Here is a 16,564-nt window from a genome sequence, read left to right on the forward strand (position 1 = left end):
TTCATAATGCTTTGATCCGGGTAATAGATTCTACATGATAGCCTATTTCACACAAGGAGAATTCCCTGTTCGTGCATACTAGAATGATTAAATGGATTTTGTGTTTCCATATTTTATCAGTAATTGACAAGCAGTTTTGGAAAATCAATTATTAGAAATTTCTTAAACTTGGTGTGCAGGTGCATGTTAAGTAAGGCATCAGATAAAATTTCTATTAGATATTAAATAAAACCGAGAGTACTATTACGGATAGAATGTGGTAACATTCACGCATGAACAAAAGTTTTTTTTTTACTTTTCCTCTGTTCTAAACGGAATTTTGCACTTATATTAAGGGCATTCTTGAATAAGCACACCTATGCCCATAGGCTATGAGAAGCTTAAGTTACAGTAGTGAAATATATTGAAAGGTTATCCTGGATCAATGAATATAAGGGATACAAAATTTTGTACATACAAATTATATTAATACAAACGAATTTGCAAGCATTATTAAGACACACAAAACAGCAGTTGAAACTCAATAAATGGAAAAACAAAACGTGAAACAACTTATAAAAGCTAAAATATAATCAAAAGAACAATGAATTAAAGAAAGGTGGGAACCTTAGCAACCAATTCTCTAAATTCACATTCTGTGGCACTCAATGGCTAACAAACGACACTGTCTAGTAGCCATTATCATATATATGGCATTTTTCGGACATTTTCCTTTGAAGATACGCATTTACACAAGAATCGATCGCTTAAACTTAATGAAAAAATCCCCATTAGTGTTTTTTCTGATGACTCCTAGAAATTAAGGCCAGGGTAGAAAATTGTACTACCCCCAGGGGACACCCTCTGGGGCAAATTATCCCATCTAAGGGTTTTTCAGCCTTTTTCTCTAAAAAATAAAATAATAAACTAAAAATGACCACTGTTTTTATTTGAACAGCCATTTCATTTCACTGCCATGTTCCATAGCATGATTGCAATGTTCCATGACAATTCCCAACCACTGACACTGAATGGCCAACACGCGACACCCTATAGAAGGCATTATCGCACTTATGGCATTTTTGGGCATTTTCCTGCAAAAAATATTAATTTACACTAGAATCGATCGTTTAAACTTTATGAAAAGTTCCCATTAGTGTTTTTTTCCGATGACTCCAAGCAATTTAGGTCAGCGAGCCACAATGTACCAGTCCCTTATGACACTCTCTGGGGCATATCGTAACACATAATGGTTTTTCAACCTTTTTCTCTCAAAAATAAATGTATAAACAAAAACTGACTATTGTTTTATCTGAACAACGGACACTTGCCACTTCATTGCTAGATTGCGATGCTCCTTGACAATTACCAGCCTTTGACACTCAATGGCTGAGAAACGGCACCTCTAGCAAGCGTTATCACACATATGACATTTTAAGGCATTTTCCTGTAAAAAATAATTCGTTTAAACTAGAATCGATCGATTGAACTTAATGAAAAAATCTCCATTAGTATTTCTTCTGATGAATCTTAGCAGTTGAGACCAGCCTGGCACAATGTACCACCCCCGATGACACTGTTTTTATTTGAATATTCCCTAGAGCGTAAAAGACAACTCTGTCTCTTAGAAAACATTCCCTATGACGTAACGTGTACCTGCTGGTTCTGATGGAATGATGGAATGTGGCACTTGCAGAATCCCGGGCTCCACTTAAAAGCAGGGATAGGGTACGGTTTAGATATATTGGGCAGTCACTACTAATGTCTAATAATAAAATTTGAAAATAAGTGAATGTAATGATAAATTATTTTTTTAAGTGTTTTTTGCAGCATTTCTTATAACACTTCCTCATAGTTTTTTCAACCTGTTGATACAACATCTTACCATTATTCCTTCTGGCAGCATCTTCCTTATCTTCGGTAAGGACGAGATGACTAAATATCATGCCAATCATTGGTGACTTTTAGTACTTTGCATTTAATTAGATCTTTTTTAGGGATAAATTTGTAGCTTTGATTCTATCTTAGAATCAAATATCAAGAATTAAGGGCAATTAAAGAAAAAAATCTATTGTAGTTTTTTTTATAAGTGCTTCTACCTTGCAGTATGAATTCCTACGATGTAGCAAGACTAAAAGTTCGATTAAATGAATATAACATAAAATCGGAAAAGGATGGACTTAACACTATTGAACTACGAGTACGAAGAGTAACGAGGCATAAGCGGTTTAATGGTCAGACATTGGTAAGTTTTTATTTCTGACATCTTTCTACTTCTGAATGTTACATTCAATTTCTGCCACATTCATTTCTAAGAAACTAATGTCGAGATAGCCATTTCTTTCAACGTAGTTGAAGGTTCAGGAAATTAGGTCTTGGGAGATGACAACCCCCTCACAACACTCATGGCAAGGGTTGTAATTTATGCCCTGGGGGCATATAAGGTGTTTATAGAAACCGCTGATGTAGAAGCTCAAAAAGGGCTCATGCTCAAGTTCTGGCAATTAGGTGCCAGCATTGTCGTAAAAACTTCAAAAAGGACTCGTTCAATTTGCAATTGTGAGGGATAGTGCCCTTATTAATAGTCAAAAGTTATCGGAGGGCGAATATCCCCCCCCCATGCCCATCATTTCATCAAACACTTCCGATCAACATTTTGGTATAGTTATTTTGGTAAACGTAGTTGAAGGGTCCGGAAATTACGGTTTTGAGTATGACAACCCCCCAAGCCCTCACGGCTAAGGTTGTAAGCTATGCCCTGGGGGAATATAATGTCTTATAGAAAGTATTGCCGTAAAAATTTTAGAAATAGCTATTTCTATTGGAAATTGAGAGGGCCATTGCCCTTTTTAATATTCAAAAGTAATCGGAGGAAGAATCGCCCTCCCCCCACCATGCCCATCACTTCCCAAAACATTTCCGATCAACATTTTGATATGGCCATTCTGTTCAACTTAATTGAAAGGTTTGGAAATTATGTCTTTGAGGGTGACAACCCTCCTCCCATAGCTCTCAGGACAAGGATCGTAAGTTTTGCCCTTGGGGCATATAAAGTTTTTATGGAAAGTTTTGTCGTAGAAGCTTCAAAAAGGGCTCATCCGATTGGAAATTCGGATGACTAGTGCGTGTTTTATTTGTCGAAAGTGATCAGAAGGCATATGTCCCCCTCCACACCTATCATTTCCGCTAACGCTTACAATCAAAGTTTTGATATATCCATTTTGTTCAGCCTATCAGAAAGGCCTAGAAAGTATGTCTTTGAGAATAACAAATTCCCCCAGCCTTCAGGGTAAAGGTTTAAGTTATGCCCTGGAGACGTATAGGGTTTATATAGAAAGTATGGTCATATAAACTTTGGAGGGTGCTCATTGGATTGGTAATCAGATGCTCTAGTGCTCTTTTTAAGACTCAAAGTAATCAGAGGGAAGCTATCCCGTCCCTCTATACACACGTCGTATTGTCCCCAAATGCGTCTAATAGTAATTTTGAAATATCCATTCTATTCAAAATAGACTAAATATCATATAACAAGGCTTTTGGGGTTAGAAAAAAAAACAGAGATTAGGGCAAGGGTTTTAAGTTATGCCTAGGGGGTGTTTATTGTTTTTATACAAGGGATGCTTGTTTAACTTCTGAAGAGGCTCAGTCTTTTTCCTTGAAAAAGAATATGTCAATATAGGAAGAACTAAAATTAATCAAAAAAACTTTTTGCACAACATAAGTTTTTTCAAAATAAAGTAAAGAACTCCATTAAACCAAAAATGAAGAACAATAGAATAAAATAATCTACCAACATACAACTACCACACGTCAGTATAAATAAGTAAATGAAACCCAAAACAAACAGAAATTAAAATAACTCAAACTCAAAAGGAGCAGAAATTAACCTGAGTAGGGTTCTAAACCTTATGCTTTCTGAAACCTAAAATATAATTTGTACTTTACTGAAAAAAATTCTTTTAAGTGTTTTAACTTTCATAAATTTAAGAAATCAAAAATTTATTAAGATTTTAAGGAATAAATATAAGCATAAGTATGTTAAACTGACAATGAACATTTTTTTCAATAAATTCATTTGAATTTTTCCCTATGCATCTGGTATCAACCAGAGTACGGTGGCAAGGGTTTTAAGTTATTCCCCGGGATCATATAAGGCTCTTATATAAGGTATGGTCGTATAAACAAGAGATATAGCTCATTTTATTTGAAAATAAAAGTTATATTTACCTTTTAAAGAGTCAAAAGCGATTGGTAGAGAGAATTGTTATTCGTTATGAAACAGTACATATCTTAGAGAGTGGAGAAGAAAGATGCCATTCATCTAAAGTTCGGAATGGAATCGCCCAGCACAAGTTAGGGTCAATTAATCTAAATTCCATGCGGTGTAACTGCTGTAATACGGTCTTGCCCATCTTAAAATTGGCCGCTCATGACACTGACTGGGTGTTTTCAAAGAAAAACTGAAAAAAATAATAAATTTTTACCTTCCACTGGATGTTGAACAAGCATAAATTTCTTGAATCGGCATCAATTGATAGGTCTGAATTTTTCTTTCAATGCAAAGGTTGTTTTTGTACTCATTAAAAAAAAATCAGAAAAAGAAGTTTTTAAAAAAAAGTAAAAGCTATTTTAAACTTAAAATCAGCAGATACAAATACCTGTTAAAATTCAAACTCAAAACGACCAGAAATTATTATTACGAATAAATAAAACCAAAAGAAAAAGAAACTAAATAAAGAATCATAGCAAAAAACATACAACAAGTAATAAAATAAATGAATAAATAAATCTTAAAGCGTGTAATGCATCAATTTAATATGCAAATCAAGCTTAAAACGAAAACAAAATATTTTGCTACTGAAGTATAAATGAAACCCAAAAGGAACAGAAATTAAATAAAAAATCAATGCAAACAAACATACTGTAGATTCTAATGTAAATCAATAAATAAATCTTAAAACGGGTGAAACCTAAACTGAATATGCAAATAAAACTTGAAACAAACAAAAATCACTACAAACGAGAGTTTGAGTATTGCCTCCTTCTCTCACTGTAAAAGTCTAAAACCTACTGCGTCATTAGCGCTTTACTGAAAACAAATTTTATTATAAATATTGTCTTTGGTACCTAATAATGAAATCAAACATTCAAATTATAGTAACATTTTGAACTGATGATGTTCCAGCAATTAATATCATTATACATAAATATTCAGTTTGATTTATTAGTTCTTTCTAAAATTGTTCAAGGCAGATATAACTTCACTACAAACAACAGTTAGGATACTGCCCCCTTCTTTAACTGTAAAAACCTAAAGCCTACTGCGTCATTGGTGTCTCACTGAAAACGAATTATATTACCAAGATTTTCTTTTCCAGTTCTTACAGCATTGAAAATGAAAATAAAATTACAGTGAAATAAATGCTTTAACTGATGGATCTTTCAAAAATTAAATAAAAAACAAGTTTTTTAAACTGAAAGTAAGGAGCGACATTAAAACTTAAAACGAACAGAAATTATTCCGTATATGAAAGGGGCTGTCCCCTCCTCAACGCCTCACTCTTTACGCTAAAGTTTTTTATTGTTTTAAAAAATAAAGTTGTGAGACAGAGTCAAACTTTAGCGTAAAGAGCGAGGCGTTGAGGAGGGGACAGCCCCTTTCATATACGGAATAATTTCTGTTCGTTTTAAGTTTTAATGTCGCTCCTTACTTTCAGTTTAAAAAACTTGTTTTTTTATTTAATTTCTGATCGCTTTTTAGTTAATGCAGCTTTTATTTGCATAAAAATTTTACTTTTCTTTTGCTAAATGGATGTCTTAACAAATTAACGTGCGTAACTAACTTCTATATTTGTATATTTTTATTCTGTCAAAAAATACAAGTTGCAAATTTTTGCAGATATGAGCTTGAAACCTATGTAATAGGGTTTTCTGATGCGCTGACTCTGACTCCAGAAAAAAATCCTTCCTGAACATGGTTGTATAGTTCCCAATAACCAATAAATAATCCTGGCAAGTCCGGTGCCCCCTTCATGGCAAGTTCCCGGCCCCCAGGAAATCTTCCTTTATGAACAGATCCTCCAACATAACCCCCGACCCACCCGTACCTACCCCAAACACAAAAAAAAACACCTAAAACTTATGTATACTTCCCAAAAACCAATACTATATGTTAACAATTGGTAAAGTTCGTAACTTTTAGCCCTCCCTCTGGGAACTTCGGGGGATTAAATCATCCTAAAAGACATATTTATCATATTTTCGACCATGCTGAACAAAATGGCTATCTCAAAATTTTGATCGGGTGACTTTGGGAAAAAATGAGCGTTGGAGGGGGCCTAGTTTCCCTCCAGTTTTTTTGGTCACTTAAAAAGGGGACTAGAACTTTCAATTTCCAATTGAATGAGCTCTCTCATGATATTCTAGGACCACTGGATCTATACGATCACCCCTGGGAAAAAAAACAACAACAAAAACAAACAAAAAAAACAAATACACACGCATCCGTGATCTTTCTTTTGGCAAAAAATGGAAAATTCCACATTTTTGTAGATAGGAGCTTGAAACCTCTACAGTAGGGTTCTCTGATACGCTGAATATGATGGTGTGATTTTCATTAAGGTTCTATAACTTCTAGGGGGTCTTTCCCCCTTTTTTCGAAAATCAGCCAAATTTTCTCAGGCACGTAACTTTTGATGGGTAAGATCAAACTTAATGAAATTTATATATTTGAAATCAGAATTAAAATCTGATTCTTTTGATGTATCTATTGGTATCAAAATCCTGTTTTTTAGAGTTTCGGTTACCATTGAGCCGGGTCGCTCCTTACTTACAGTTCGTCACCACGGACTGTTTGATTAATATCATTATATATCAAACATTCAATTTGATTTTGTTTATATCTCCCAAAACTGCTCAAGACACATATATTTTTCAGTAGAGCGTCAATGACGCAGTAGGTTTTCAACTTTTACAGTCTGAGAAGGAGGCGATACCCAAACTCTTGTTTGTAGTTATTTTGTTCGTTTCAAGCTTGATTTGAGTAGTATCGCTACTCTGCTTTCAAAGGGTCAGATAGGGAAGTTAACATAGGAAAATTAACACATGTTTGATGGTTATTGTTGTTATGTTATGTTTCATGGTTCTTATATGATGATGTTATGTTGTTATGTTATGTTGTATCATGGCTATTTTGATGTTATGTTATGTTGTTATGTTATGTTGATGTTGTGTCATGGTTATGTCATGTTGATTTTATGTTATGTTGGTTATGTTATGTTAATGTAATGTTATTGTTGTTATGTTATGTTAATGTGGTTTGATGGTTATTGCTGTTATGTTATATTAATGTTGTTTTATGGTTATGTTATGTTGATGTTGTTTGATGGTTTTGTTATGTTGATGTTGTTTCATGGTTATGTTATGTTATTTTGTATTTTTGTTATGTTATGTTGTTGTTGTTTCATGGTTATGTTATGCTATGTTATGTTGGTTAGTTATGTTGTTATGTTTGTTGGTTATGTTCTGTTGATGTTGTTTCATGGTTATTTTGTTTCTTGGTTATGTTATGATTGTTGGTTATGTTGTTTGATGATTATGTTGTTATGTTGATGGTTATGTTGTTAGATGTTATGCTATGTTGATGTTATGTTGGTTATGCTAAGGTTGTTTGATGGTTATTGTTGGTTATGTTGTGTTGATATAGTTTCATGGTTATGTTGTTTGTTGGTTAAGTTGTTTGATGTTTCTATGTTTTGTTGATGTTCGTTATGTTTGCAGGACATATTTGAAATAAATTGTATTACTAGGCTAGATTTCTTGCGCATCTCTGACGTCACGGTGGGACAAACCCCCCGTTTCGAGCACATGTTACACTCACGACAAACCCCCGCCTTTAAAAGGTCAGATAAGTGGAGCTACCAACCCCTCGCACATACGCAATACGGTTACCGGTTCTATTAAAGGGAAAACAGTTGCCAAGACTCAGTGACGCACCCCTCTGAACTCCAAAGATGTCATACGACTTACCCCGTTTCAAACAGACAGGTCTAATTTTCTTGACGCAATTTTGCGCAGCCCTAAAACAGGAACCCATAGGGGAATCCCCTCTTGTAACGTAACGACACCTGATACCCCCAGAAGCATTCGTTTTTCATTAGCTTAATGGCGGTACACACTTTACGTAATGATTGCGCATCCATCATTGCCAGATAATACCATTTTGACATTTTTCGCCGAAAAGCCATTCTTTTTCGGTGTTTCATTTTTCGCTCGAAACACCTTTCATTTTTTTCTAGAGTTCTTGAACCCGCTAGGACTCGAAAGGTCATTCCATTCCAGTGGTACTGCTCCCCAAGCAAGTAGTCCATGAAACCTTTGTCAATATTTTGTACCTTGAATATGGAAAAACCATATTCTAAAAAAAATCATCTATTGCGTGACACCTGACATTCCCCATTTGTTGGCACTCATTAAAACCACGTGCCTACATCGAAAACCGGGGCTTCTAGTCTGCCACAACGGAGGGTAGGTAGGGGGAGTGATATTAGATGCGATTTAAGACATATTAAGAAATGCTACCTGTTAGATTTTCATCTCTTCCATGGGAAAAATTCTTTAATGTCCACATCTTAACTTTTAAGCTGTAGTTCAAGCCAGAATAGTATTACATGACTCCCCCCCCTCCAACCCAAACATAACTTTCTTCAAGTATTTTATAAGAAAAATTATGGTTCTTCAACCCAAGCCAATCCTAAAACCCCACAAAATACTTCAGACTACCAAAGCATTTTACTCGTTTGACAACGCCCCTCCCACATCCTATGGTAACCTAATATTAGTGAGATTTCCCTTTTTTGGCAATATAAATAAAGGGGAAATGGCTTCGGCTAGGTAATGAAAGAGGCTAAAAAACAGTCTTGCTCGAGATAATTTAAAGGTAGTAATAATAAGGAAATTATCGCTGAGTTTCTACAGCAACCCTCTAACGTCAGAGCACCCCTGTTTCTAGCACTCAGCTAGGAAAATTCGTGCCCTGGCAAAATTCCGGCCATTGATACACTGTTTTTTTCTGGAAGACCCCTGGATTTCCTGTGATGAGGTATAATACGAATTACGCAAGCGTATCTCTCAAACAAGACTAAAAAGACCCCTTGGAGCTTCAGCATGGCACACATACATGGATAATTCTTATTAACAGTGATGTATATCTCAAGAAAAGATACGTAATGGGTGAGCTTGGAAGATCATCTTGCGAGAAGGGTAGATGTCCAAACCAATAAAAAGTATACTTATGATCCAGAATGGAATGATGCCACGACACCCTTTTCACACTAGCACCAGATATCCACATGACACCCCCCCCCCCACTTTGAAAACAGAGAAGTCCCCCCCTTTCTTTACTAGAGTTTGATACTCTAAGCATTTCACCTTACAATGTTACACTATTATTGCCCCTGTTACACACTACTGTCATCCCCCCCTCAAAAACATTTTTCAATCATTTCTCCTTTTGAAAATTTTATTTTCAACTCATTTATTCGGGTTTTCGCAAGCAATTCCCCCCACAGTGCCAATCTATAAGTACTCTCTAGAATCTCTACAACTCCTTCCATCATCATTGTAAGCGTCTTCTAGCATTTGAAACACACACGAACACACACAAACACACACACAACCACACAGAAACGCACAAAAAAAAGTACACACAGACAAAAACACACACCAGACACACACACACAAAAAAACACACAAACACACACACTAGCCCCAGCTATCCACAAGACACCCCCCACTTTGAAAACAGAGAAGTCCCCCTTTTCTTTGCTAGAGTTTGATACTCTAAGAATTTCAACTCACAATGTTACATTATTAGCCTACTGCCCCTGTGACACACCACTGTCATCAACCCCCCCCCCCTCCCCCTCAAAAACACTTTTCAATAATTTCTCGTTAAAAATTTAATTTTCAACTCATTCATTTGGGTTTTCGCAAGCAATTCACCCCATACTGCCACACTATAAGTACTCTCTAGAATTCGTACAACTCCTTCCATCATCATTGTAAGCGTCTTCTAACATTGGAAACACACAAAAACACACGAAGACACACACACACAAAAAAACACGCACAAACAGACACATACACACACACACACAAACACACACACAAAACACACACACAAAGAAACACACACACACAAACACACACAAAAAAAACAACACACTTGCAAACACACAAACAAAAACACACAAACAAAAAAAAAAAAAAACACAAAACCACAGAAAGAAACACACACTCACACAAACTTACATACAAAAAAAACACACACACAAAAACACAAACACACACACACAAACACACACACACACAAACAACACACACACACACACACACACACACAAACACCATCACAAACACACACACTCCCCCAAACAAAAAAACACACAAACAGACACAAACCCGCACAGTAAAAAAAAGAGACACAGCCACACAAATACGCTCACAAACACAATCACACCCACCCACACCGACTCAACAACAGAATCACACACAATCCCACTCACACACAGTCCCAACACCCCCAAAAACCAAAAAAACCCAAACAAACCAACCAACCATACCACACACACACACACACACACACACACACATAGACAATGAAAAACACACATGAAAACGAAAAACACATACATAAAACACACACACACAAACACACACACACCCACAAACAAAAACACACACGAAAAAAGAAGAAACATACAAAAACAAAAACACACACGAACACAAAACACACACACACACATAAAAAACAACACACGAACACAAAACACACACACACACAATGAAAAACACACTTGAACAAAAAAACTCAGACAAAAAACCTACACACACACACACGAAAACAAAAAAAACACACACACTCTCACAAACACAAACACATACACACATGAACAAAAAAAACACACAAACAGAAACAAACACACACACACACAATAAAAAAGACACATGCACAAAAACAAAACAGACACAAAAACACACACAAAAACACACACACCCACTCACACAAACACACACAAAAAACACGCACACACACACACACAAACACACCAACAAAAAAAAGACACACACAAAAAACACACACAAACAAAACCACACACAATGAATAACACACACGAAGAAAAAAGCACAGACACAAAACAAACACATACACAAGAAACACACAAAAAAACATGCATACATACAGACAAAAAAAACTCACGAACACAAAACACAGACACACACACACACACACAAAAACACAAACACACACACAAACCCATACAATAAAAAAACACAAACACAAACACACACGAACACAAAAAAAAAACACAAACAAACCAAAACAAAAAAAAACAAACAAAAAAACGAGAAAAATAAAACTCACAAACAAAATCACACTCGCACAAAAAAAAAAAAACACAAATACACAAAACAATACAAAAACACAAAAAAAAACACACACACAAACACACAAAACACACACACGCAAACACACGAACACAAAACACTAACACATACAAACACAAACACGCAAAAACAAAAAACACACAAAAACACACAAAAATGACCCACGAACACAAATACAACAACACACAGACACAAAAAACACAAACACAAACACACACATACACAAACAAACACAAACACGCAAACATAAAAGAAATACGCACACAAAAACATACACAACTATTTTTTTTCATTGAAATGTAGCAATTGGAATATTTTCATAGCGTTGTGGCTTGTCATTGCTACATTTTGTTGATCTTTTAAGGTTAAACTCAGGTTTTTCTCGTTCAAATGTAAGACTTGGAATATTCTCGTAGCGTTTTGGCTTGCCACTGCTGAAATCTGTTGATCTTTTAATGTTCACTTTGGAAATTTGTTTCACTGAAGTGTAAGACTTGGAATATTTTCGTAGTAGTTCACCATATCACTGCTACACTTTGTTGATCTTTTAAGGTTTACTTTGGAAATTTTTTCATTGAAGTGTAAAACTTCGAATATTTTTGTAGTACTTCACCATATCACTGCTACCCTCTGTTGATCTTTTAAAGTACGCTTTGGAAATTTTTTCACTGAAGTGTAAGACTTGGAATATTCTTGTAGCAGTTCAACATATCAATGCTACACTCTGTCGATGTTTCAAAGTTCATTTCGGAATATTTTCGTTCAAATGAGAGACTTGGAATATTTTCATAGTGTTATGTTAGGATTTACCTTGTCACTACTATACTCTGTTGACGTTTAAGTGTTCACTTTGGAGTTTTTTCTTTGAACTGTAAGACTTGGAATATTCTTAAAGTAGTTCATCATATCACTGCTACACTCTCTTGATGTTTCAAAGTTCGTTTCGGAATTTTTTCGTTGAAATGAGAGACTTCGAATATTTTCATAGTGTTATGTTATGATTTACCTTGTCACTACTACAGTCTCTTGGCGTTTAAATGTTCAGTTTAGAATTTTTTCATTTAAGTGTAAGACTTGATATATTCTTGTAGTAGTTCACCATATAACTGCTACACTCTGGTGATGTTTCAAAGTTTCTCTACGTTTTAGTTAGTTTCATTTAAAATAGGTTATCAAGAGCGCTCATGATAACATAAGTTAAATGAACCTAACTTAAAAGTAGAGAAACCTAAACGTAGAGAAACCTAACGTAAAGAAACCTTACTATAAAAATATTTCAAGTCTTACACTTCAATGAAAAAATTTCAAAGTGTACCTTTAAACGTAAACAGATTGTAGTAGTGACAAAGTAAATCATAACATAACACTATGAAAATATTACATGTCTCATATTTCCAGGAAAAAAATCCAAAATGATCTTTGTAATATCAACAGAGTGTAGTAGTGAATTGGTGAACGACTACAAAATTATTCTAAGTCTTACACTTCAATGAAAAAATTCAAAAGTGAACCTTAAAAGATCAACAGACTGTAGCAGTGACAAGGTAAATCATAACATAGCACTATTGAATGTTCCAACTCTCTCGTTTCAAAGAAAAATTTCCGAAATGAACTTTGAAACACACACAGAGTGTAGCAGTGATAATTTGAATCACAACATAACACTACAAAAATATTCCAAGTCTTACATTTCAATGAACATAAAAAAAAATCCAAAATGAACTTTGAAACGTCCACAGAGTGTAGCAGTGATATGGTGAACTATTACATGAATATTCCAAGTTTTACACTTCAATGAAGAAATTCCAAAGTGAACATTTAAACGCCAACATAGTGTAATAGTGACAAGGTAAATCATAACATATCACTATGAAAATATTCCAAGTCTCTCATTTCAACAAAAAAATTCCGAAATTAACGTTCAAACATCAACAGAGTGTAGCATTGATATGATGAACTACTACAAGAATATTCCAAGTCTTATACTACAATGAAAAAATTCCAAAGGGAACATTTAAACGTCAACTGAGTGTAGTAGTGACAAGATAAATCATAACATAACAATATGAAATGTTCCAAGTCTCTCATTTCAAAGAAAAGGCTCCAAAATTAACTTTGAAACACCAACAGAGTGTAGCAGTGATAATATAAAGCACAACATAACACTACAAAAATATTCAAAGTCTTACATTTAAATGAAAACAAAAAATCCAAAATGAACTTTGAAACGTCCACAGAGTGCAGCAGTGATACGGTGAACTATTACATGAATATTCCAAGTTTTACACTTCAATGAAGAAATTCCAAAGTGAAAATTTAAACGTCAACATAGCGTAGTAGTGACAAGGTAAATCATAATATATCACTATGAAAATATTCCAAGTCTCGCATTTCAACGAAAAAATCGCAAAATGAACTTTGAAACATCAACAGAGTGTATCAGTGATATGGTGAACTAACACAGGAGTATTCCAAGTCTAACACTTTAATAAAAAAAATTCCAAAGTGAACCTTAAAAGATCAACAAAGTGTAGCAGTGATATGGCGAACTACTACGAAAATATCCAATGTCTTACACTTCAGTGAAAAAATTCCGAAATGAACCTTAAAACATCAACAAAGTGTAGCAGTGATATGGCGAACTACTACTACTACTAACAACTCACCACAGCACCAAGACGCCTGAGGCCAACACAGCTACGCACGCTCCTCCGCCACCCCAATCTATTCAAAGCCTCCCTTTTTACACCCGCCCACGAAGTTCCCATTTCCTTTAAAGCTTTCTTTATGACGTCCTCCCACCCCTACCGGGGACGACCTGCTTTCTGTTTACCCCTAGATGGTTGGCCGAAAAGAACAATCTTCGGCAATCTGTCATCCTTCATCCGCACAACGTGCCCTAACCACCTTAACCTTTCTTTCCTTATAGCCCTAGAGAGCGGTATTGAACAACATTTTTCGTATAGCCTATTGTTTGAAACACGGTCAGTCAGCTGGGTACCCAGAACAATCCGTAAGCAATTTTTTTGGAAAACATATAGCAATTCTTCATCTGCTTTTTGGAGCGCCCATGCTTCAGAGCCATATTTGACCACTGTCATTACTGTAGCTTCTAAGATTCTAATCTTGGTTAGCAGATTTATCTTCCTATTCTTCCAGACTTTTTTAACTGTAAAAAAAACACCCTGAGCCTTGGCTATTCTATTTTTAACATCTTCACTGCTCCCACCATCTTTACTAATAATACTACCAAGGTAAGTGAAGCTGTCCACCTGATCAATCTTTTCATTACCCAACATCACCTTTTCATCTTCACTTATTCCTAGCCTTAGTGACTTAGTCTTCTTAACATTAATTTTCAAACCTATACTAGCACCCTGAACTCGCAAAACCTCTAAAAGTTCATACATTTTGCTCACACTTTCATCTAGGATGCTTAAATCATCAGCATAATCTAAGTCCAGGAGACTTTTTCCTCCCCATTTGATTTTGTGGTCTCCCATTACCTTTCCTGTGCTTCTTAAGACAAAATCAATCAAAATTATCCATATAAAGGGGGATAGAACACAACCCTGCTTAACTCCTTATTTAATGCGAAACCAGTTGCGAACCTCATTTCCTACCTTAACCGCAGCAGTGTTATTCTCGTACATATCACTAGTCACTTTAATGTATTTGTCTGGTATACCATACATGGATAAAACCTTTACTAAAGCTCTTCTATCAACAGAATCGAACGCTTGCTCTTAATCTCTAAAACTGAGGACCAATGGTCTTTGAAAACTCATGCACTTCTCAGTTCTTAGCCTAAGAGTGAAAATTTGGTCGACACATCCTCTACCTTTTCTAAAACTGCACTGCTCTTCTCTTAAAACTTTGTCTACGGCATCTCTCAGTCTAAGAAGTATCATATTACTAAGTAATTTGGTACCTACAGAGACCAGACTAATGCCTCGATAATTAACACACTCACTTTTATCACCTTTCTTATAAATTGGCTTAATTAAGGTTTTCCTAAAATCGTTGGGTTCTTCCCCTTTTTCAAAAATCATATTCATAATCTTCAATAACTTATTTCTAACCTCAGAGCCACCATATTTAAGAATCTCATTTACCAAAGAATTAGCACCTGGAGCCTTATTTTTCTTTAATCCTTTTAGTACTGTTGCTAATTCCTCCTCACAAAACAAATCTTCCTTCACATCCAAGGTATCACAAACTTTTTCATTTTCCTCTATATTTTTTTCTGCAACTCCATCTCGGTTAAGCAAGTTCTAAAAATTTTCGGCCCATCTCTCTTTTTAGTGTTTGCCTTATCGCTAATTGCGACCCCATTCCTATCTTTAACTGGGAATATGAAATGTTCCAAGTCTCTCATTTCAAAGAAAAAGTTCCAAAATGAACCTTGAAACACCAACAGAGTGTAGCAGTGATAATATAAATCAAAACATAACACTACAAAAACATTCAAAGTCTTACATTTAATTGAAAACAGAAAAAAAAAATCCAAAATGAACTTTGAAACGTCCACAGAGTGTAGTCGTGATATGGTGAACTATTACATGACTATTCCAAGTTTTACACTTCAATGAAGAAATTCCAAAGTGAACATATAAACGCCAATATAGTGTAATAGTGACAAGGTAAATCATAACATATCACTATGAAAATATTCCAAGTCTCTTTTTCAACAAAAAAATTTCGAAATTAACGTTGAAACATGAACAGAGTGTAGCATTGATATGATGAACTACTACAAGAATATTCCAAGTCTTACACTTCAATGAAAAAACTCCAAAGGGAACATTTAAACGTCAACTGAGTGTAGTAATGACAAGGTAAATCATAACATAACAATATGAAATGTTCTTTGAAACACCAACAGAGCCAAAACTTCAAAGTCTTACATTTAAATGAAAACAAAAAAATCCAAAATGAACTTTGTAACGTCTACAGAGTGTAGCAGTGATACGGTGAACTATTACATGAATATTCCAAGTTTTACACTTCAATGAAGAAATTCCAAAGTGAACATTTAAACGTCAACATAGTGTAGTAGTGACAATATAAATCATAACATATCACTATGAAAATATTCCAAGTCTCGCATTTCAACGAAAAAATTCCAAAATGAACT

General features: G+C 35.0%; 1 long non-coding RNA gene across 2 annotated transcripts in view; it reads right to left on the reverse strand.

Annotated features, from left to right (window-relative positions):
• Nucleotides 1-567: 567 nt before the first annotated feature.
• The window catches only part of LOC148949114 (uncharacterized), a 42,601-nt gene continuing 26,604 nt past the window's right edge, over nt 568-16,564 (reverse strand). For both annotated transcript variants that reach the window (XR_016142104.1, XR_016142105.1), the window contains exons 2-3: nt 4,207-4,439; nt 568-1,426 (exon numbers count right to left, since the gene is read on the reverse strand). This is a non-coding gene — a long non-coding RNA (uncharacterized LOC148949114). The remainder of the gene's footprint in view (nt 1,427-4,206; nt 4,440-16,564) is intronic.

Source organism: Artemia sp. Qi Xiang Cuo, chromosome 8, assembly GCF_049724085.1.
Source record: "Artemia sp. Qi Xiang Cuo chromosome 8, ASM4972408v1, whole genome shotgun sequence".
NCBI classification, from domain to species: Eukaryota; Metazoa; Arthropoda; class Branchiopoda; order Anostraca; family Artemiidae; genus Artemia; species Artemia sp. Qi Xiang Cuo.